This window comes from Coptis chinensis, chromosome 4 (genome assembly GCF_015680905.1).
Source record: "Coptis chinensis isolate HL-2020 chromosome 4, ASM1568090v1, whole genome shotgun sequence".
NCBI lineage: Eukaryota > Viridiplantae > Streptophyta > Magnoliopsida > Ranunculales > Ranunculaceae > Coptis > Coptis chinensis.
The window spans coordinates 107,012,807-107,035,706 of NC_141459.1; the positions used below are offsets into that span (position 1 = coordinate 107,012,807).

General features: G+C 39.5%; 1 pseudogene across 1 annotated transcript; it reads right to left on the reverse strand.

Moving 5' to 3' along the window:
• Positions 1–20,084: 20,084 nt before the first annotated feature.
• On the reverse strand, positions 20,085–21,661 carry LOC147506755 (ACT domain-containing protein ACR8 pseudogene; annotated as a pseudogene). Its single transcript, XR_015221169.1, has 2 exons — positions 21,082–21,661; positions 20,085–20,987 (listed from the first exon to the last, which is right to left on the reverse strand). The product of XR_015221169.1 is annotated as an ACT domain-containing protein ACR8 pseudogene (transcript).
• Positions 21,662–22,900: the final 1,239 nt, after the last annotated feature.

Here is a 22,900-nt window from a genome sequence, read left to right on the forward strand (position 1 = left end):
CTTTTGCTGTTAATCTAGTGTGTCAGTTCATGCATAAACCTAGAATGACTCATCTCAGTTTAGTGAAAAGAATTCTGAGATACCTCAAAGGCACTATCTCTCATGGTCTTTGGTTTACTAAAGGAACACTGCATTTGAATGCTTATGCTGATGCTGATTGGGCAGGCTGTCCAATGGACAGAAGATCCATCACAGGGTTCTGTGTTTTTCTTGGCTCCAACCTTATTTCTTGGTCTGCAAAGAAGCAACATACAGTGGCAAGGTCCTCAACAGAAGCTGAGTACAGAGCTTTAGCTCATACATCTGCCGAATTGTATTGGTTATGCACTTTGTTCAAGGATCTTCAGATTTCACTCTTACAGAGACCTATCATCCATTGTGATAATATCAGTGCTATTTCATTAGCCAATAACCCAGTCTTCCATGCAAGAACAAAACATGTTGAGATTGACTATCATTATGTTAGAGAGTTGGTTACATCCAAGTTTTTAGAAGTCAAGTATTTATGCACGAAGGATCAATTGGCAGATATTTTTACAAAGGGTCTATCATGTCAGAGATTTCAGTTTTTACTTTTCAAGCTATCAGTTCAACCATCTCCCTTCAGCTTGAAGGGGGATATTAAGGATATATGTGAGTCAAAGGAAAAAATCCAAGCACGATCAAAGTTATGACACCAAAGAATCGTAATTAATTACGTTTAGTAGTGATTAGTAACTAATCTTCAGAATCGACTTTAGTATATAAGAGCAATGTAATAGTTTATGTAAGAAGAGAATAAACTGATTTTTCTTCTCAATCACTCTTCTATCAGTTACTGCCATTACTGGGATATTGGGGTGGGACGATTTTGTAGTGTGAAATGTTGACGATGTTGTTTTTGGGTTGGATTCACGTTTGGTTGTAGTGGGGGGATGAGTGGGTGCTGGAGAGCGTTGGTGGGGAGCTTGAAGCACCATTAATGGCGGCACGCCCATCCTCCAGTAATTTTTGGTTGAACCGTTATGTTTTTGGTTGTGATGAACTGTTTTGTTGATGGTGGTAGTTGGGTTGAATGTTGGGTTTGTATGGGGTCGGGTGAAGCTTGAAACAAGCTTTAATGGAGGCCGAAATTCCTAGATCTAGTTTTGAGGGAGTATAGGAATTTGATGATTTGAGGTTTTTGGTGTTTGACAAAGTTGTAGGGGTTGTTGAAATGAGTAAAACCGATTGGTTGAAATGGGTGGTTGTGTGGAGGTTTGTGGTGGCCGGATTTGGGCTGCTGGTGGTGGAGGAGCCTGTTGGAGAAGATGACCGGCTGGGCTTGGGCCTGGGTCGGTTTCTCTTGAGGCTTGGGCCCGGTTTAGTCTAAAGTTTTTGGGCCAAACCCCATATTTTATGTTGGGCCAGTTCATTCTAATATTTTGTTTAGGCCCGGTTTGTTTTAGTTGTTTGGGCCAACCTCTTATTTGTTTTGTTGGGCCGGTTTCAGTTCTATTTTTCGGACCGAACTCAGTTGTGTTTTGGGCCAGTTCAGTCTAAAGTTTTTGGGCCCGTTTCTAATATTGTTTGGGGCCAGTCCATAGGACTTAAAATAGATCTACTTGGGTCTTTAAACGTTTAAACTTTCGGGTTCTAAGGTTGGGCTCGGCCAGTTGGGTCCGAACCATTACCTTGGTCATGAGCCCATGAGCCATGTGTTTGGGTGAGAACTCACGCAAACACACTAATGATCTTGTTGGAGAGGTTGATATGGAGTGAGAGAGACTGTACCACCAATGGCTGCCTACGTATCCAAATTGTTCTCTGGAATCAAGTCTCAAAAATGCACGTAGTTCTTTGTTTGAAATGATTGTTGGGTATTTATAGGAATCTTATTGCTAAAAATACCCTTTCTTATTTGACGAGATATTTCTCTCTTTGTATGAAATCTTTCCTAAAGCTTCATATGGAAAAAATCCCTTGACATATCTCCGACCCGCTATATATAACTTGGGTGTCATATTAGTGGGCGATTGTCATTGCTTTAATAGAGGGCATGCCCGAATGCCACATTAGTAGACAAGCGGGGCTGCCACGCGATGGCGGGCTAGCAAGCCCGCCTCATTAGTGAAATGGCGGCTCTTATAGTGGTACCCAATGATTGTGGATTCGTAGGGTACAAGTACATGGTGGTACATACACGCCCCTCTTTGCGGATGGAATTAGTTCCTTACGGCGAAGAATAGACATCATATTACTATAAAAGAATGAAACAGTGTGGTCACAATTTCTGCGATGCCACGCGAATAACTTAGTTAAGGTACTTAACTTAGAATGCTTTGAATTAAGTGTCGATGCGTGCACAACCTCTTTTATACTGAAGAACACCTAGGTGATAATGTAAAATTTGGGAAACAGAAATTTCATTTTGTTGATAGACACGATAAACCGGTTTGCATTTATATAGTCATTCCCGCTTGATTGCTATGTGATTTGTGATGAGTGGGGTAAGGTATTGTAAATGCTAACCCCACGATTTTCTGATAAGCGTGGGTCAAGATATTGCATATGCAAGTCCCGCGGACTTCTTGATGCGTGGAGTAAGGTGTTGCGGACGAAACTCCACGACTTTGTGATGCGTGGAGTAAGGTTTTGCAAACACAAACTCCACAACTTTTTGATGCGTGGAGTAAGGTTTTGCAAACGCCAACTCCACGACTTTTTGATGCGTGGAGTAAGGTTTTGCAAACGCAAACTCCACGACTTTTTGATGCGTGGAGTAAGGTTTTGCAAACGCAAACTCCACGACTTTTTGATGCGTGGAGTAAGGTTTTGCAAATGCAAACTCCACGACTTTTTGATGCGTGGAGTAAGGTTTTGCAAACGCAAACTCCACGACTTTTTGATGCGTGGAGTAAGGTTTTGCAAACTCAAACTCCACGACTTTTGATGCGTGGAGTAAGGTTTTGCAAACGCAAAACTCCAATTTACTTTTTGATGCGTGGAGTAAGGTTTTGCAAACGAAAACTCCACGACTTTGAATTTGTGTAGGTTAAATACCAACCTCACCTAAACTAAGGTGGTGGTGACTGAACTAGAGTGCTTTGTTGTACATTGCTTTTGAGGAATTTATATACACCGTATGTGTCTTCTTGAATGGAAGTCAAATATGGAAGAATGAAATTTTATTGATGATTTCAAATTTGAAACAACATAGCTAGTCCGTCTCATGGACAAACACTAAGGAGCCGTCACTCAAGCTACCAATTTGTACTAATGGGAAACTAATTTAACGATAAAAACGCCTAAGATGGAGCGCGATTCCATGGTTTCGGAGAGGGTTCGAAATTGTGCGAAGGAAATATAAGCTTTAGAGGCAATAATGGTCAATGATAAAGAGGTCCTTCCCGGTTTTTAAGCTTAGCTTCCCCGCCTCGATGATCTTTGATTGTCTACACAAGAGAAATACGCTGGATGAAAAACTTTCGCCGAAGCTTCTTGTCATATTGCTTCTTCATTGCGGCTTGGTAATGGAGGAGACGAGCAATACTTTCCTCAAGACTTCATCTAGATTGGCCTTTGAATGAGCTACTAATTCGGTCATTATGGCCATCATTTAAGGCAGCGGTGCTGGTCGTCGTCAAAGAAAAATTTCCGTGGGTAATACCGTACGCTCCATAACGCCAAAGGTTAAATGGTGACATTCCTGTCGAGCTTTGGAGTTGTTCTATAGCCCATAGAACGGCTGGTAACTCCCTTGTCCACTTGCCTTTGCTTTGTTCGAGTCGACGCGTTTGAGGATTGCTAAGATGGATTTATTTGTCGCCTCGGCTGCCCATTTGTTTGGGGTGATAGGGTGCAGAAAAATTGCTGAATATGGAGACTAGCACAAAGCCCGTCGCGGTATTTCTTCGCGATCAAATTGCTTTCCATTGTCCGATATTAGCTCGGTGGGGATACCAAATCGCAAATTATATCCTTCCATAGGAACCGTCGACGTCCGAAGCTTGTATGTGCACCAAAGGTTGTACTTACGCCCCACTTGGTAAAGTAATCAGTAGCTATGAGGAGAAAGTTTAACATTCCCGGAGCTCTAGGTAGGGGCCCAATGATGTCTAAACCCCATTTTGCAAATGGCCATGGGAGAAAATTGGGTGTAGCTCGATGGGTTGGAAGAGTACCCAAATGATAGTGTTTCGACAAGGAATACATGTCCGGGAAATGTTTTTAAGATCCAATTGCATATGAGGCCACCAATATCCTTGCGTCATTGCCTTATGAGCCAAACCGACCACCGAATGATTTCCGCGATATCCCTCGCATGGATTTCTTGTAGCACGGCTGTTCTTCCGTGTGTTGTGAGACACCTCGGCATAGGAGACAATGAATTACCTTTCTTTCGTACAATTGCAGAGTTCCCGTGGATGAAGATCAAGTATAAACTTCCATGAGTCTTTTTGACGTTATCTGCGATCTTGGGCTCTGCAGGGACTATGCCATTGCGTAGAAATGCAATGACCGGTGTGCGCCAATCGTCGATGTCTGCCACGATATTTGGGTAAGTGAAGTTGTCGGGATCTTCTGTAATTTCGTCGTCACCTTGATCGTTACTTTCAGGTATAGAGCAGGAGTCTGCATCATTTTCTTGAAGAGTCATGTTTCCATCTTTCTGGGAAGCGTCTTCACTGGGCTTGTCTTGTAGGGGAATATCATACTTCCTTTTCCTCGTATTGACAATATTAATGTCCGATGGTAGATGTTCCCTATCCATACTGAAAAAGCAACACGCGTTGATGTAGATGTATGTGAGTTGTTCTAAGGACAAGTCAATGCTCGGGTCTTGCTGGAAATCAACGTTAACTTGTCTTGGTCCATCAATGTCTACTGCTGCGGATAGATATGCTAAAGCGTCTGCATGTCGAACATCATTCGGAGGCCTTTGTATAATCTCGGATGGTTTCAAACTGGTGAGCAAGTCGTGAATTAGGTCTAGGTATCTTTGCCATTTTATCGTCCTCGGGCTTCAAAAGAGCACGAGAATTGCCCCGCCACCAACCGGTGAGTCGGTGAAAATTTGTAATTTTCGAACTCCTAAGTCCAAAGTCAGGCGCATTTGCGTACATATGACTTCATATTACGCTACATTATTGGAGGCCTTGAACCCAAAAAAACCGAAAGCTCAATGGTTGACTTATCCGGCTTTTGATAAAACACATCCTAATCCAAGGCGGATTTTGTTGTGTGAGCCATCCGTGTAAACAATCCATGAATCGGATGAAGGGTCAGTATGCTTTGGCAGGGCTTCCTCGCCCCCAACTATAGCCGTTTCACTATAGATACTGCTGTCTTGGTTGACTTCGGGGACAAAATCGTCGATAGGGAAATCTGCCATTAGGGATGCAAGTGCATGACCCTTTTCTGAAATGCGAGGTTCAAAATTGATGCTATAAGCACTTAAGTAGATGTCCCATTCCGCGAGTCTACTTGATTCCTCGGCACTTCGGAAAACTTTGCGTAGAGGATATTCCGTGTACACTTTGATCAGTCTTCCTTGGAAATATGGCTTTGAAATGCCCGGCAAAGATGAACCAAGGCTAGAGCAATTTTTCAATTCTCGAATATCCGCTTTCCGCCCGTTAATGTTTTACTAATGAAGAAGATTGGACGACCGTCTTCTCCATCGATGAACAGATCTGCACTTATCGCCAGTATCAGTAGCGCCAAGTAAGCTCCAACAAAGTTGCCCCCAGAATTGGCCGCCAAGATTGGTGGTGCGACAAGGTAGTTCTTAATTGATTGAAAGGCATTTTCACAATCATCATTCCACTTTGCTCGAAGTCTTTTAACGCCCGAAAGAAAGGATGACACCGGTCAGAGTATTTAGAGATGAAACGATTTAGTCGCTAAAGCATGCGTGAGTTTGTTGAATCTCCTTTTTTTTTTTGGAGGGCATGGATTGAATGGATCGGATCTGTTCGGGTTAGCTTCGATGCCTCGACTAGTCATCAAATACCCTAGAAATTTTCACGATATCACCGAAAGCACATTTCAAAGGATTTAGCCGCATGTTGAATTCTTGGTCAATTCGTGCCAAAAACCGATTGTAAGTCGAGATGTGATCGATTCGTGCTTGGATTTTACAACCATGTCATCAATGTAAGCTTCCATTGTCTTGCCCAACATATCTCGAATATGGTGTTGATCATCCTTTGATGCGTAGCCCTGCGTTTTTTAAACCGAAAGGCATAACTTGGTAACAAAAATCCCTTGGTCGCTGATGAATGCGGTTGCTTCTTGGTCTTTAACGACTAGCGGGATCCGGTGGTATCGAATACGCATCCATAAATGATAAGCGTGGGTAGCGGACGTGGCATCTACCAATTCGATATTCGTGGAAGAGGGTAGGGATGAATCGGGCAAGCTTTGTTAAGGTTCGTGGAAATCAATGCACACTCTCATTTTACCATATTTCTTGGGCCTTCGCAACCACGTTAGACAACCACCGCGGATGAAACCGGTCGTATGAACTGAGTTGAGAGTAACCGATCAATTTCCTCTCTGACTTTGAGTTTTCTATCTGGGGCCATGCGCCTAGGCTTCGCGGCCGCTTGATGGTAGGATCCATGTCAAGTGTGTGGCATGCAACTTCGGGTCGATCCCGCATCCGCCGACCGACCAAGCAAAGATCTTTTGTTTTTCCGAGGAGGAGTGCTACCATTTCTTTTGTTCATTTTCCGTCGGTTCCGAAATGAAAGTTGTTTGTCCGCCTAAATTCCCAATTTGAACTTCTAAGAGGCGGTCGATAGTCGGCGGTCCTTCATTTTGTGAACTAGCAAGATAAATCGGCGTGGCTAACTCGATTTTTAATCGCCATGTAATTCGAGAATTGTATTTCCCGCATATCCGATCGACGATATTCATCCAAGACTTTTCGTGACAGTGTGGGAAGCCATCCGGGTCACCGCCAAGACCTTACAAATTTTGTCGAGATGGGATTTTTATCGGTGAAAGGTAGAGACTCGCGCCCCATTTGTGGAGCCAATCTCTTCCTAGGATTGCATTGTACGGGGACTTGCAATTCATCAGGAGGAATTCAATGTCAATAGACTTGTCCATGAGCGTGACTGGTAGAGAGACTCTTCCTACTGGAGTTGTTGCGGTTCCGTCAAACCCAATGATTGGAGTACTTTCTGTAGTAATTAAATTTTCGATGACTACATGTTCTTGTAGCAACCTAAAAAATGTTTACCGAGAGCTTCCAGTATCTATCATGATGCGCTGAACTCGCCATAATCCAACGAAAGCTGAAATGACGACAGCATCATAATGAGGATGATGGACGCCAATTAGATCTCTATCACTAAAACATAGGGGACCAAGCTCTGTGGTTTTATGAACGAATTCCTTCAACAAAATCAATGTTATTGACGTGATAAAATTCCCGTAAGAAACCAAACTTTGCTCGTTGTTCACACTTTTGCCTTGTTCGTGAAACATCATTGATTTTGGCATGACCAGCTAGTATGACATTGTGGCGATCATTGCTACATTTTGTTTCATTGCTTTTTTGAAAGCACAAACTCATCTAATTGTCCCTTTGTCGACTAGCCCTCAGTATTTTTCCCTTGAGGGATCTGCACTCTCCTCGTTTCATGGCGAAATCATTGTGGAAGTGACACCAAAGATTTTTGTCATGCGTGTAGACTTAGTGTTTCAGGTGCAAGGGTAGTGGTGGAAAAAGTAAGTTGCGCCCCTTGATCTTTTCATATATCACATTGTACTTGGCATTTAATGGAGTGAGCTTCATTTCCTCACGAACTGTGTTAACCTTGTTGTATTCTAACTTCTGTTGTGGTCCTTCCGATATGTTTTGCTTCTGTTTGCCTTTACCTTCGTTTGAGTCTTTACTCCGGAAGTCTTTGTCTCTTGAGGCTTTTGATCTAACATCTTCCTCCACCGTTAATGAACGGCTTTGTTCGTGCAAACAAATCGGATTTTGATTGTGGGGGTCCCGTACAAGGGAGTTGTAAATTCCGTTTTTATCGAAATGGACTCCTTCCTTGAATGCATGAATAATCATTACGTCAGGGACATCGGTGACCTCTGCTTGCACTTGGCGGAAACTTAATTACTTAACTTTGCCAATGCTTCATCCTTTTGCTCGCTTGGTGTTGAGCAAGATGTTGACATCCTTAGGGACGTGTCCAATTATGCTTAAACCGATCGTGGAACCGGTTTGCTAATTCTGAAATGACGCGATAGATTGAGTGGCAATTTGGAAAGCCAACGTAGAGCTTCTCCTTTTAACGTGGACGGAAAAAGTTTGCACATGAGGGGGTCATCTTTGCGCCATAGAATTACCCCGCTTTTAAACTCCATAACATGATCGTTTGGGTCTCCTCGCCGTTGAGCGTAGGAAGGTCCGTTGTTTGAATCCTTTTCGATGCTCTGATTTTGTATTTTAGAGAAAATCTCCCGACGATATCTTCATTTACCGCAAAGGTCTTTCCATCGCGGCTTTGGTGACACCCATTAGTCATTGTTTTCTTGATGATGTCTTTGATTTTTGTTGTTCCGTGAATGGTGCACTTTTGGCTTCTAGACTTACGACTTGAGGAGTAACTTCACTACGTTGCATCTCACGGTGTTGTCGCCCCAGTTGTTTGTTGCTTCTATATTTTGGTTGGTTCCTTGGGTTGCGAGACCTATGCCGATAAAACGGGCTAGGCTGTTTAACCGGGGACCCATTTCTTTGGTGTGGCCATATTCGGGCTGACCGTCATTAACTCCGTTCAGATCGGTTTCTTTGCATTCAAGCCATGTCTAAGGTCATGTTGCAATTCGTCTCGAGGTCCCGATCTTGGCGTTCGGCATTTTCGTCTTATGGTGGATGTTGTCCACTTTTTCGATACGCTTATGATCAACATTCAATGATCTTGTCATGTTATGACCACTTATCGCGCCTAGTGTTGTTGGTATTTTGAGATCGGATCGTCTTCTTGAATGAGATGAATGTCCGTTTTGACCTTGGGTGGCGATCTTTCGAGGGACCGTTTCAATGGACGGGATGTACCGTAATTAAATTGTAGTCGGTTGGATACACTCCGATTTTCACCGGATCCGGGAGCTCTTTGCCGGTGTGGAAGATCAAAGACATCGGCGTCATCCCTTTGTACTTGCTTCCCTTTGTCCAACCGCTTACGCAAGTAGTTGCTATGCTCTTTCTCTCGAAACCTCGACGCAAAGACTTCTAACAAAGCATGTCTTCATCTCCTATCTCCATGTTATCCGGATCTACTTCGTTTGCATTTGTAACATCTAGATCTTGAAGGTGAGTTACTGGAGCCTGAGATGTCGGACGTCTAGATCTGGGTTGTCGTGGCACTGGGAGTTGAAAAGGCTGATCTTGCAGATCTGTTGCAGCCGGTTGTTCTATCACCTCCTGATTGATTAGTATTTCCGGATTTTCGTCTTGTTGTTGTTGTGTTCTTGCATTCTTGTTCGCCTGAGACCTTGTAGTTTTTGCCATTAATGGTGCTTGGAAGAAGGAACGTGGAAGAGGGCCCGTCAATAAGGACCACGGACGGCACCAATTATGTTTGGGTGAGAACTCACGCAAACACACTAATGATCTTGTTGGAGAGGTTGATATGGGTGAGAGACTGTACCACCAATGGCTGCCTCACGATCCAAATTGTTCTCTCGAATCAAGTCTCAAAAATGCACGTAGTTCTTTGTTTGAAATGATTGTTGGGTATTTATAGGAATCTTATTGCTAAAAATACCCTTTCCTTATTTGACGAGATATTTCCCTCTTTGTATGAAATCTTTCCTAAAGCTTCATATGGAAAAATCCCCTTGACATATCTCCGGACTCGCTATATATAACTTGGGTGTCATATTAGTGGGCGTTGTCATTGCTTTAATAGAGGGCATGCCCGAATGCCACATTAGTAGACAAAGCCGGGGCCGCCACAATGGCTAGCAAGCAAGCGCCTCATTAGTGTGGCGGCTCTTATAGTGGTACCCAATGATTGTCGATTCGTAGGGGTACAAGTACTGATGGTACATACACCATGCACCTTTGCCCCTTAGCCATGAACCATGGCTATGACCTCGACTGTCTGTTTGTCGAAAGCGGCGGTTTGACTTTGACGATGCGGTTTGACTTTGACCATCGGCGGTTTGACTTTGACCGGGACCTGTTGACTTGGACTTTGACCATGACATGTTGAGTTTGACCTTGACCATGATGTGTTGACCTTTGACCTGTTGACTTTGACTGTGGAAGGTTGACTTTTCTAGTTTTTCACATATTTGATTATATAAAATATTGTCGTAGATTATATAACTTGATTTGGTCATTATCTAATTTAGATTTGGCGTGAGTAGTGTGTAAAAGCATATATATATTGGGCTTTGATTGTGGACATTTATTTGTGCTACGTTTTATGTGTATATTATATGGACACATATAGTAATAAAATGCTGTGGAAGCTAGTATATATTTGGTTGTCATTATCTAAGAAAGATTTGACATTGATGTTGTGTATTTTTGGACACGTGACGATATTGAGATGTTAGGAGACATTATATTCCTAATACGTTATAATAAAGATGTATGCGATCACGTTGAAGCATTGTGACATGATATAATATCTTTGGGATAGTTATATTAATGCAATATCTTGGAGAAATGTATATACACTCTATTATTTTATATGTGAGATGCTAATATAGTATCGGTGAATATTTGCCACGGGGAGTGTGGTGTAGTGCAATAATATATTGGCACGTGAAAGAATGAAAGTGACTATGAGATATAATTGAGATATTTCTATATATTGTGGCTTAGTGCAATAAAGGCAATTGACCCGACGTGATATAGTAGATATGATTATGAGTCATTAATGTATGACACTGAATAAATTACGTGAAGCGAAAATCCTAGAACCCGACTACCACAACTCATGTGATTGGCCCTTCCGGCATTTCGGTTAATCGGAATGGCGCCCTGACCGGGCGTTTCGATTAATCCGAATGGCCTTCGGGTGACCTACGGCGTTCGATTAATCTGAATGGCCTTCGGGCGACCTTACGGCGTTTCGATAAAATTTGAATGGCCCTCCGGCGTAGCCGAATAGTGGCTTGATTATTCCGTTCGCAATATAGAGCGATGATGCGCAATATTTTTATGCGAATAGTGGCGGTTTACATAGATTTGGCTTCCGTGTGAGGATTTACGGTGTCGCGCATCCATTTCGGTGGTGGTTACGCGAGTGGCTCATTATGTGGGAGGCATGTGGATGTACATGTTCGGCGTTGGGTTGCGATTGTGGTAGCCGAGGGAAACTAGGTAAGACATAGATCTGGCGTGATTTTAGGGACACATAAAGAAAGCCTGAAATAATCTAATTATGGTAATGTGTTGGTTAATGATGTATCTTTAGATAGATGATTGTATATGCTTGGCCGGTTATAGTTTAGTTAGAACCTAAAAGCCTCGATGGAGGAACTACATGCCTTATTTATTATGAGTATAGTTTGTTGTGTGGTTAGTGGGAAGTTAAGGCCTCAATGGAGGAACTACCTACCTTAGTTATTGAACTTAAGGATGTTGTATTAGTCGTTGAAAGTTAAGGCGCCTCGGTGGAGGAACTAAGCGCCGCGTATGGATTATGTATATATTTGTATAAGTATATGTTGTTTTGAGCTACTCACACTTTGACATTTTTATAATGTCAACCCGATTTGCATGTTTGCTTATCGGGTGTGTTCATTCAATGAACATAGTTGATAAGTTTTGACAGGTTTAGTGTTGAAGAAGATCGGTTGCTGCTTGTGGTTTGCGTTAGCGTTGCATTTCAAGATAGGCCTTGTTTTTCTTTGAGGTGATATAGATTTTCAGTTGAGATAAGGTTATTTGCATTTTCATTTGTAAACTGTTTTTGTAATGAAGATGACTGTTGTTTAAGTTAAAATTTTTATTGGTTTTTAATTATCCGCATATTTTAAAACTGTTTATGGGTTTTTGGGAGTAGAGAGTGCGTCACACCTCGGAGATCGAAGAGTCGGGGACAAATAAGGTTTTTTCGAATTCTGTCGAAATTCGGGGTGTGACACTAACTCTCCATCGGCATTACGAATGACTGTAACACCTGATTTCTTAGGGACTACATGAACTGGGCTCACCCATTCACTATCTGAGATGGGGTATATAATGCCAACATCGACTTCTGCTCTAACTACCTCTTTCACGGCAGGGTTCAAATGACGTTGTGGCTCACGGGAGGTTTTCGCATTATCCTCCAAATGTATGTGATGTTTGCATACGCTAGGGTCAATACCCTTAATGTCGTCTAAAGACCAACCAATTGCAGAATGAAGTTCACGAATAACCTTAATCAAATTTGCCTCTTCAGTAGTAGATAACTGAGATGATATAATAATCGGATGAGTGCCATCAGGATCAAGATGAATGTATTTTAACTCAGCGGGAAAAGGTTTAAGCTCAAGGGTGGGAGAAGTGGGAATGAGGGATTCAGGAGGGTCTTCCTCCTCTACAATGTAGATTTGTTCAGGAATGAGTTCTTCAAACTCAGGAGCTAGATCATGGATAAGAGTAGATTCTAAGAGGGCATGTACTTCTTGGATGTATGAACCCCTAGTACTACCAAAGGAAAGAAATTGGTGCATCTGATTTTCTGGAAAGGCTTTGTTAAAATAATCTTGAGTGAGGCTCTCTATCATGCTAATTTTTCCATCTATAATTGTGCCTAGTGTCTGCTGCATCATCTTAAAAACATTTATCTTAACAGCAAGGTTTCCAAAGAAAATGGACATCAAACCATCGCGGTAATTAATGAGGGCATTGGCAGTTGCTAAGAACGGATGCCCTAAGATGATAAGAACAGAATCTTGGGCGACTTCTATGTCTAGAATGACAAAATCGGCTGGATAATAAAAGTCTTGTACTTTAACAATAATATTTTCAACTACGCCCTTAGGATACTTAATCGAACGATCGGCTAACTACAAAGCCATTTTAATTGGTTTTAGATCGTGTATACCTAGTTGTTTATAAAGGTAAAACGGGAGTAAGTTAACACTCGCCCCTAGATCTAGAAAAGCAGTTGTGGTGAAAGTATCGCCTAAGGTGCATTGTACAGTGGGACGATCAGGGTCCTTGTACTTAACGATTCCATTGTGCTCAGATAAAGAAGGAAACTGTTATGTTAAGGAGGCTTCTTTAGGTATGTTTGTTTTCCTCTTTGTGGTGTACAAATCTTTAAGAAACTTAGCGTGTGTTGGAAGACGTTTTATGGCTTGAGGAAGGTTTATAGTTAAATTTTTAAAAACTTTTCTATTCTTGTCAAAATTATCGTCCTTCTTTAGCATAGCTAGTCTCTGGGGAAACGGGGGCTTTTCCCTATATCTAGCGTAAGGGTTAGTAGGAGTATCACCTTCTTCTTTAACTTTTGTTAGTTTTCCCATAGGTTGAGGTTTAATTGGTACTTCTACCGTGGTAGGATCTTCAGTTTCAACTATGGTATCTAGTAAGTTTTCTTTATCTTTTTGTGGGGAATCCTCAGGCATTATAACTTTGTTGTCAACCACTTTCCCTGAACGGAGAGTAGTTACGGCCTTTAGTTCTCCTTGTATTATATTTTCATTACTAGAGCTACCATTTAATTCAAAAGCTGTGTTTGTTGATTTTGGATTAGGTATGGATTGACCTGGAAACACGCCTTTTTGTTGGGTATTCTCTTGGGATAATTGTTGGATAGCTAGTAATATATGTCGTTGAGTTTGCATGTATGCATCGAATCTATTAGTTTGGAAAGGTTGAGTTGCCATGGGTTGTGTAACAAGTACTATCTCACGTTGATTATTAACAGGTGGATTTTGATAGTTGTTATTAACCAGGACTAAATTTCTATTATTATTATTATTATTATTAATACCTTGCCCTTGTCCTTGCCTTGGTTGATATTGATTGTAGTTATTGTTGGACCTAACGTTTTGATTATTAAAACTTGGAGGTGCTCCTTGATAGTGATTACTACGCCAACTAAAATTAGGATTTTGTTTCCAAGGTGCGTTAGGTATATAATTAAAAGCACAGACATCTTCTGGCTATGATTGTGTACGTGGTTGTTCATAAGCAAGAGGACAATAATGATCGGAATGCTCAAGACTATAACAGAAATTATAGCAAAGAGAGTTTATATTCATGACGGGAGTTGGTTTCTCTTCTTGTTTTGTAACAGAAAGGGCATCTACCTTATGAGTGAGGGATTCAATTAAAGTTTTAGTTTAGGATCTTGTTAAATCTCAAACATACTGACTGCCTTAGCTGTAGAAAAAGGAATGGAGCGGGAGTAATCGTTACCTCCCTAGTTGTTACTTTTTTTGGATTGATTATCTAGAAAGTTATAAGCATCTGTGGCTCCTTTACCTAGGAAATTACCTCCATTCATGATATCTAAAGTCTCTTTATGATGTTAGGATAGGCCTTTGAAGAAGGCACAAACTAGTGTGTCTTTACCCAGATTATGATGTGGACATTCTACTAGAAGATCAGTGAAACGATTCCAAGCCTCATAAAAGGATCTTGAGGCTTTTGGCAAAAGAAATGAATATGTGATAGCATTTCATCAGTCTTCTGTGGCAGGTAAAATTGTTCCATAAATAATTCTACTAGTTTTTCCCATGTATCGACAGAGTTCAACTTTTGTTTTGTTAGCCAAGCAGCCGCTTTGTCAACTAGGGTGAAAGGAAACACCCCCGAGCTTTATTTGTTCAGGTCTTACGTTAGGATATGAAATGTAGTAAGAATGTGTTGTATCCTACGTAAGTATTGATAAAGTTTCTCATGGTCTAACCCATGGAAAACAGGTAGCAGATTAAATATATTGGGGGGAATTCTAAAATCCCCATAGTATCTGCAAGAATTATGCAGGACTCAGGTCTATTGTTTAAAGCCTTATAGAAATCAGAGAGGGGTCTCTCTGCTATTTCTTCATCCATTGCTACAAATGCAGTGTTGGTGGGTGTACGTAGGTGGTGGGTGTGTGGTGATTAGTAAATTTCTAGATAGGCAATTATTTTTGCGTCTATGATAAATTAATATGGCAGGTTTATGCGTACCATATCTTAATCTCATGCAAGTTTTAAGTCTAATAGGCAAATCCTAACGAGCATGCAAAAATAGCCTAATTATTACTAGAAATAGAATCCTCTGACAATAATTCGAGGATGTAAAGAGGTGTTACCTAGAGCATCCTTGCTACGCATATAAATAGCGTCTTCAACAGCCTTGAAGCACATCTACGTTACTTGAACAATTATATGAGTACTGGTCCTAGTACACGATGTGGATTGTGAAGTCCTGTAAAAAGATTAACCTTATTAGTTTTTAAATTTTTAAGAATTAGGAAAATGCTTTTTATTATGGGCTTCATGTTGGGCCTTGATGTCAGGCCTGTGAAACGGGCTTTGGTAGTGGGTGGGCTTTCTAATTAATATTTAATTAATTAATTTTTTTGTATTTTTTATTAAACCAACGGCCAAGTCACTTAGGAATTTAAGGGAGATTGTCCGTGGGTGCACGTCCTTAATTAGATAACCCCAAATTCGTTCAGTTTTCTAGACACCGTTTATAATGAAGAAAAATAATTTTTTTTTTAAAAAAAATTTGTAATTTTTAGCGTACGAGTACTGTACTCGTGAGATAATATTGGAAATAATATTAAAAAATTAAGTTACTGTATTTAACCTAGGGTGCGTGCGCGCTTAGAAACAAGGTAATTTGGGCTCAATGTGCGCCTAAGCAGTAGAATGCGGGTTGCATTCCAGTGAAGGCAAAATTGGGGCTCGTGCGCTTGTGAGTTAAAACTAGGGTTTCAAATTTTTAGGGTCAGTCCGCGGGGAGGCGGGGAGTTGGTGAACAACTCTTACGCTCTCAAAGCGATAGCGAGAAAAATTGAAGAAATTACTAACAGTGTTTTAGTGTGTGTTTTGTGAATAGTAAAAACAGTGTTTTGTAATCTAAACACGCGTAATGTAAACGAACTAGATAACAAGCGGCACCATTGATAAGATAACATTTAATTAACTTCTTGGGAACAATATATTAGAGATGCTTGAACAGTGAATAAAGCTTATCAAAACAGTAGATATAATACTCTCAACATCATAGAAATAAATAGGAGAGTAGTCGCATTCGCCCACTCTAGTCGTACACTACTTGAATGCGAGTTTTGATTAGAAGTATGTTTCACTAATGAGAGTCAAAACAGTAGATATGAGGTGAAAAACAGTGATTTCAAATGACAATACAAGGTATTAGAAGGGTTTAATCCGCCATGCAATTCGATTGACTATTAGTTAGTATCGAATTGCTTGTATTAATCCCTAGTGAACACCAAGTCCTCTCGGATCAAGACTTCACTAGCATGAGAGTTTAGCTCGACCACAAATCTCTTTGGTGGTGGCTCTAAACTCTAGCTCTCCGTTATGAGCTCTATCTCTAGTTACTCATAACGAAGAACTTGAAGTTCTTATTTGCAAAATAATAATACTAATGGTTAATCATCCTCACATGGCTTCATAAACCTCCTCTAATAGAGATTTAGCCTTGTATCATTGGAATCATTATACTAAAACAATAAAAGAAAGACATAATTGAAAAGACAATAATTAATTGAAGAACTAAGCTTTTATTGATGGGAATTAATGGTGGCTACAACCTAACATATTTTAACCCTAAAGAAAGTAAAATTAATTAAGAACTAAACTAATTATAAACTAAGGGAAAAATATATATATAAAGTGTTTAGCCTTAACCCTCTTTATATAGGAGAGGGTTAGGGTTACATTTTCGTGCATGGGCCAAAAAGGGGGAGTTTGGGCCTCTAAAGTGAGCGCAAAGTCCATTAGGTTAAGTCTAAAGAGGCCACAGTTGTTGGAAATTACTTCTGTACCTTTTTCGTCCACTTTTATAGCTTTTATTGGAGCAAGTCTGGTTCCATTGGAAAGAGAATTCCGAGCCGGTTGTTTTGACATAAAGTAGGCCCAATTCCGAGGCCTGAGTCCAAAGATATGGCCTGTTGAAGTTCTATTGACTTTTCTGTCATTTTTCTACCCGGATTGACTTTGACTTCCCAGCTTTGACTAGGCTTAAAAAAGGTTTTTCTCCATGATTCTTGGGCTTTAAATATAGAACTTCCTTGGCAATCATTTTGACTCGTTTTCCATGCAAAAGTGGTGCCTTTAGTCACCTAATCAATTTCAAGTCTTGAAATGCACAAAAACACGTAAACAGTACTAACTCTTATTTATTATAAACATAATTGGCCTAAATGTAATACTATTAAGGGGTTAAGTTTAAACTACACTTTTGAGTGCTTATCAATCAACATGAGCTATGAACACTCATTGTTCATATGAACAATCAATGTTCATACTGTTTATACCTATTTGGGGTATGAACAATCAATGTTCATACTTCAACATGAGTTATGAACAATCATTATTCATACCTACTTGGCCAATCAATGTTCATGTTCATACCTCGACATAATGTACGATTAGTAAAAACACTTATTGGAGTATGAACACTTATAGAATATCTTCAACTAGAACACCCTGTATTTGTAAAATTCCATCTGACCAAGCGATTGCTCTTCAAAAAACATAAGAAATAACCATTAGTCAAAAAAGATATTTACTCAAAACATATATGACCAATAAATGGTCATACCCAAAACAAATATGAACATTGATTGTTCATACCCAAAAAAAAATATGAACCCAAAACAGATGTGAACATTGATTGTTCATACCCAAAACATATATGAACAATAAATGTTTATACCCAAAACAGATATGAACAATACGTGTTCATACTTAAAGTAGGTATGAACAATACGTGTTCAATAATAAAAATGAAGAATCATTATTCATACTTATTGGACTATGAAGAGTCATTGTTCACACTGAACAATCATTGTTCATACCCTTATTGGACTATGAACAATCATTGTCATACATCAACAACATGAGGAATGATAAATGAGAACACCTATTGGACTATGAACAATGATTGTTCATACCTCAACAACTATGAACTTTTTTTGGACTATATGAACTTCTTTTGGAACTGAATTACACACTTGATACTTAATTCCCTGTTTGATTAACGTTAGAAATTTAGATGATCTTGGTGGATTTGAACCACCATCTCTTTTGGATATCTCCAAAATGCTCGGCCATTGGAGCTAAAGATCCACCTTATAGATGTATTGATTGTTAGATTTACACGTCCGACTCAGGATTTACACGGTCTACATACCTTCCAGACCCTATAATCAAAATCTCTAAAAGAGAAAAGAAAGATGATTGGTTGTTAACAAGTAACCTAAAGCGATCAATAACTTAAAGATATTTAATTGGTAATCGAAATGAGTACATTGAAGAGATTCGATTTGTAGTTTGATGAGGTGCGTCATGAATCAAAAAAGTCCGGGTGGGTTGGAGAAGAAAGGGGTTTTGGGTTTTCTCACTCGTAATTTTGTTTATTAACATGAACGGGTAAAAGTGGTATTTAAGAAATATAAAATGAACCGGGCCAACTTATTTTGTCCTTGAGGGTTATTAAAATCAAGAAATTGGGTTCGTGAGCTATTTCAATGATGAAAATAGTTTTGTGAGTCATTATAAAAAAACTTTGTCCTCTAGAGTTGTTTTCAATCGAAACTGGGCATTGGGACCAATTTCTTGTTTTCATTATAGTAGTTTGGATATAGTTATGATAACCATTATATATATCCGGTTTGATACACTTCATGGAATTTGTTTAAGAGAACGAATTTGTGGACAGACTTGTCCACAAACATCAACTTTTCATTGATCCAATTAACTTTTGGACAGAAAAACACAATTTTTGGGCAGCTAAATAGTTTTTTCGGGCAGCAAAACCACCAATCAGCACTTGATGTTTTGTGGACAGCAAACAATTGTCTGTCTACAAATTTGTTATGTTTGTTTAATACTAGTATTTGCACATGCCTTACGGCACTGTTTAAAATAGGCCCAAAAGAACCCCAACCCACCAAACTTTAAAGCCCACCAAATGTGATAAAACTCAACCCACTCAATGTGACAAGGCCTAACCCATCAAACAATAAAAGGCCGGCATACTTTGTTGACCAAATTATCAAGGATTGAGTACTCTTGTGCCCAAATAACAAATTGCACAAAAATTTGAGCCACCGGATAGGGCCCTACAGGCCCACACCGATTTGTTTTATTAGATAGATTGATTATCTCAATATAAGTAACTAGCAATTTGGGCATGCTCTATGAGCATGAAATTGAGAGTTGTTCAATTAACCAAGCCATGAAAGCAAGCCCAACAAAAGCCTAGTCTATGTAAAGTAAGTTCAATTAACCAAGCCATGAAAGCAAGCCCAACTAAATTGCAATCGAAGCGCAATACCAAAAAGCCCATTGAATTCTAGTAGAAGCCCAGTCGTTAGACCACCCTAATTAGATTTGAATATTACATTTACATATTTACCCTTATTAAATACTAGGGTATTCCCGTGCCTACGGCCTGCGAGACCTCGACGTGCCTGCAGTGCTTTCGTGCCGGCAAAGCCAGCCCATAAACCCAATAATATCAATTGGGGCAGCCAATTGTGCAATATCATGTCAAATTTGGAGGCCCAATAGTTTATGGGCTAGCCCAACAGTTTATAAGCCCAGTCGCAATTGTTGACTTTTGGCTGATTTTTGGATAAATCTCATAGTATTTATTACACTTAACAAAATTTCACAAACCCTCTAAACACTTAGATCTGCCAAGTCATATTTTGGTGAAAATGATTATCTACTATTGGATGGGGTCTTTCACACTTCTCTATTTTGTTAGATAGACTAGAAATTAACCCGTGGCTACGCCACTCGAGTCATAACGTTATTCATTTTTTTATTAATTAAATTAAAAGCTGCAAAAGAAACACAAAAATCTAATAACTATTATTTACAAAATTAATATTGAGTGCTTATGGAGGGTGTATGCTACTTAGATTATTTTGGATTATGATGACCTTTGTTAAATAAACATATGCATCAAATTCATTCATTTATCAGAAAATTTAAGAAGTCATTATCCTATCAAATATTGTATTTTTTTATCTAAAAATATTGTTGTCTAGAAACCAAAAAACAAATTCCTCTGTCTAGCAAAATGCTATGACATAACAACCAGTTAGCTGATCTAGATTCAAATCCTCACATACAATGAAGGGTTCCTTATTTCCTAACCATATGTATAAAAAGAAATTGAGAAATAAACATCAAAGCTCAAAAGTTATTTTTTATCTATCTCTTCCTTCCATTGAGAACTTAACTGCCTACTCCAGCGTCCTACCTTCCTCAACCCAAAGACCACCTCCCATGTATATACTATGTCTTTTCCACTTTTTTTTACAAGGGCGTTCACATTTAAGAATAGGATCTAATCAATCCCAAATTGTATAGATTCCTTCTCACTAAACTTCCCAAAGATAACATGGCTCCACCAACCCCCTGGCTTTGTGTATCATCCTCTTTTTCGCAAAACTGTCAATGGCTCCTTGACAATTAGATTGTTTAGTCCGATTCTGTCTCACTCCCTCAATTGTCTTGGCATCCAAAGCATTACCCGGTGCATCATTTACATAAAACACATTTTAGAGCCATATCATTTGGTTGTCCGTTGATATTTATGCTCTTGTAACATTCAATCCATTCTCATGAAATGTTCGAGTTACATCTGCTAACAATCCTTGTCGATTGATCCCTGTGATGACAAAATAAATCGTACAACGCACACTTAATGCTTTAAAAATACAGAAAAAGTAATGATAACATACGTGGGTTACTCTTCTTTCGATAGAAGCTTGAACGCATTGAATCACTCTTTGCCGCTCAACTTCTGAACTAATTGGAGAACCATCTGAATGCCTTATGTAAAATTCCTGCAACAAATATCAACAAAATTTTAGAAAACCATAATGTACATAAATTTGGAGGGAAATTTGGACACTAAATATTGATGGCTCAAAAAATTACCATGTAAGCCTGATTGTATGAACTATCGATCGTAGCATGTAAGACGACATATTGCATGTCTGTTAAGGTACAAACAACATCGAACAACAACTTCCTTTGATCCTTACATTCCACATTAACAATATAATACCCTCTCACTAACCAATTCTGCATAGTTACTTGTGTACCATTAATTGGCTTTCGCTCATAATCCCTATCGGCAAACATCATTTGATGAAGCCTTCTTTCTGTGTGTACAACAACCATTGCAACTGTAGTCCTAGCACCCCGGATATCATTATCACCCTTGAGAACATTTTTTTAATCTCCCTTCAATTGTACTAATCTTCTGTGAGTCTTCAATTGGTGAACCAGAATCCACATCCTTAACAAAAATAAGTGACGCAATTAGCCCATTGTGAGTTCACACCTTTGCTTCAACTATATTACATTGCAAGTCAGCTAGAACCGCGAATACCTCAGAAAGTAGCCTAGGTCTATCATTGCCAGTTAATTCTAATGCGGTTAGACCCATGAATCCATAAGTTCTAACTGAATTATAAGTACCCAAAGATTGCAATAAAGAAAACAAAACACCCATGTTTATTTTACAGAAAGGAAAAAAAAATAAGGAAAACTACATACAATAAATGTGATAGGGCTTTGATATTTCTTAGCGAATATTTTTTATAGTAAGTATATAGGACTCAATTTGGTGGTATTTAATAGGGCTCAGGACTCTATTTGGTTTTTTTCGATAACCTTAGGACTCTATTTGGCGGTATAATAGTGTATAAAGTAGGATTTTTTTTTTTTGGAGTCTTAGAAGAAAAAGAATTGTCTACCGTAGGATCTTCCAAAATTGTTTTCTCCACAGCCGCTTGATATACCAACATAAAAAAGACCAAGCTGCATTATTATATAGATAACAAATTACACATAATATCAAGTTAGAGCCTTGTAAATAGAAAATAGTAATGGGGTGGGGATATTTCACTAAAAGAAAAAATCCCGTCGACCCAAACGCTACTGGAGGAGTTTTCTTTGCATAGGAAAGATTAAAACTTTTTTAGTTTTTTAAAATTGTAAAATTACTTTTAGGTGCTTTTCTTTTTCTACGTGAGAGTTTCAAGTTTCAACCCTTCCTTGTTTTTTTTTTGGCTTTTTGTATCCTGTTATATGGACTTCATTGGCTCATTCATACATGTATGGATATCCTTAAGAGTTAAGACTTAAGACTTAAGAGCACCAAACTGGTACACGTATCGCTCCTCCTCTGACTCAAAACAGAGACTTCAAACGCATCTCCGTTCATATGAAGTTAGGATTGAAATAGGCAGAGTTGCATGCTCTTCAATGATTTCAATAAACCATCTGAATGTCGTGTGTATGTGTGACTATTCTCAAATAAAACAGAGACTTTTGAAAGCAGCTACGTTCCTGTTTCATTAGATAAGACTGCCAAGTTGACAGTGGCATATCGGCAATAGCCTCATCCCTCTATATATCTGAGCTATCAGCTAAGCTGAATCTCATCATTAAATTCTAGACATAATTAAAATATCATGCTCCGAGAGATTGGTGTTATAGCAGTTCTATGGCTGGTTATGGCCAATCCACTGGCGACAACTGCCCAACCTGCAGTGCTTGACACCGCAGGACAAGCACTTCAACCTGGTATTCAGTACTACATCTTACCAAGCAGCACTAGTGGAGGTGGTGGTTTAACCCTCGTCGACCGCAATGGCTCCTGTCCATTGTACGTTGGGCAAGCGGCTCAAGCTGATGCAACTGGGCTTCCAGTCCTCTTCAACCCCTTTGTCTCTGACGAGACAATTAT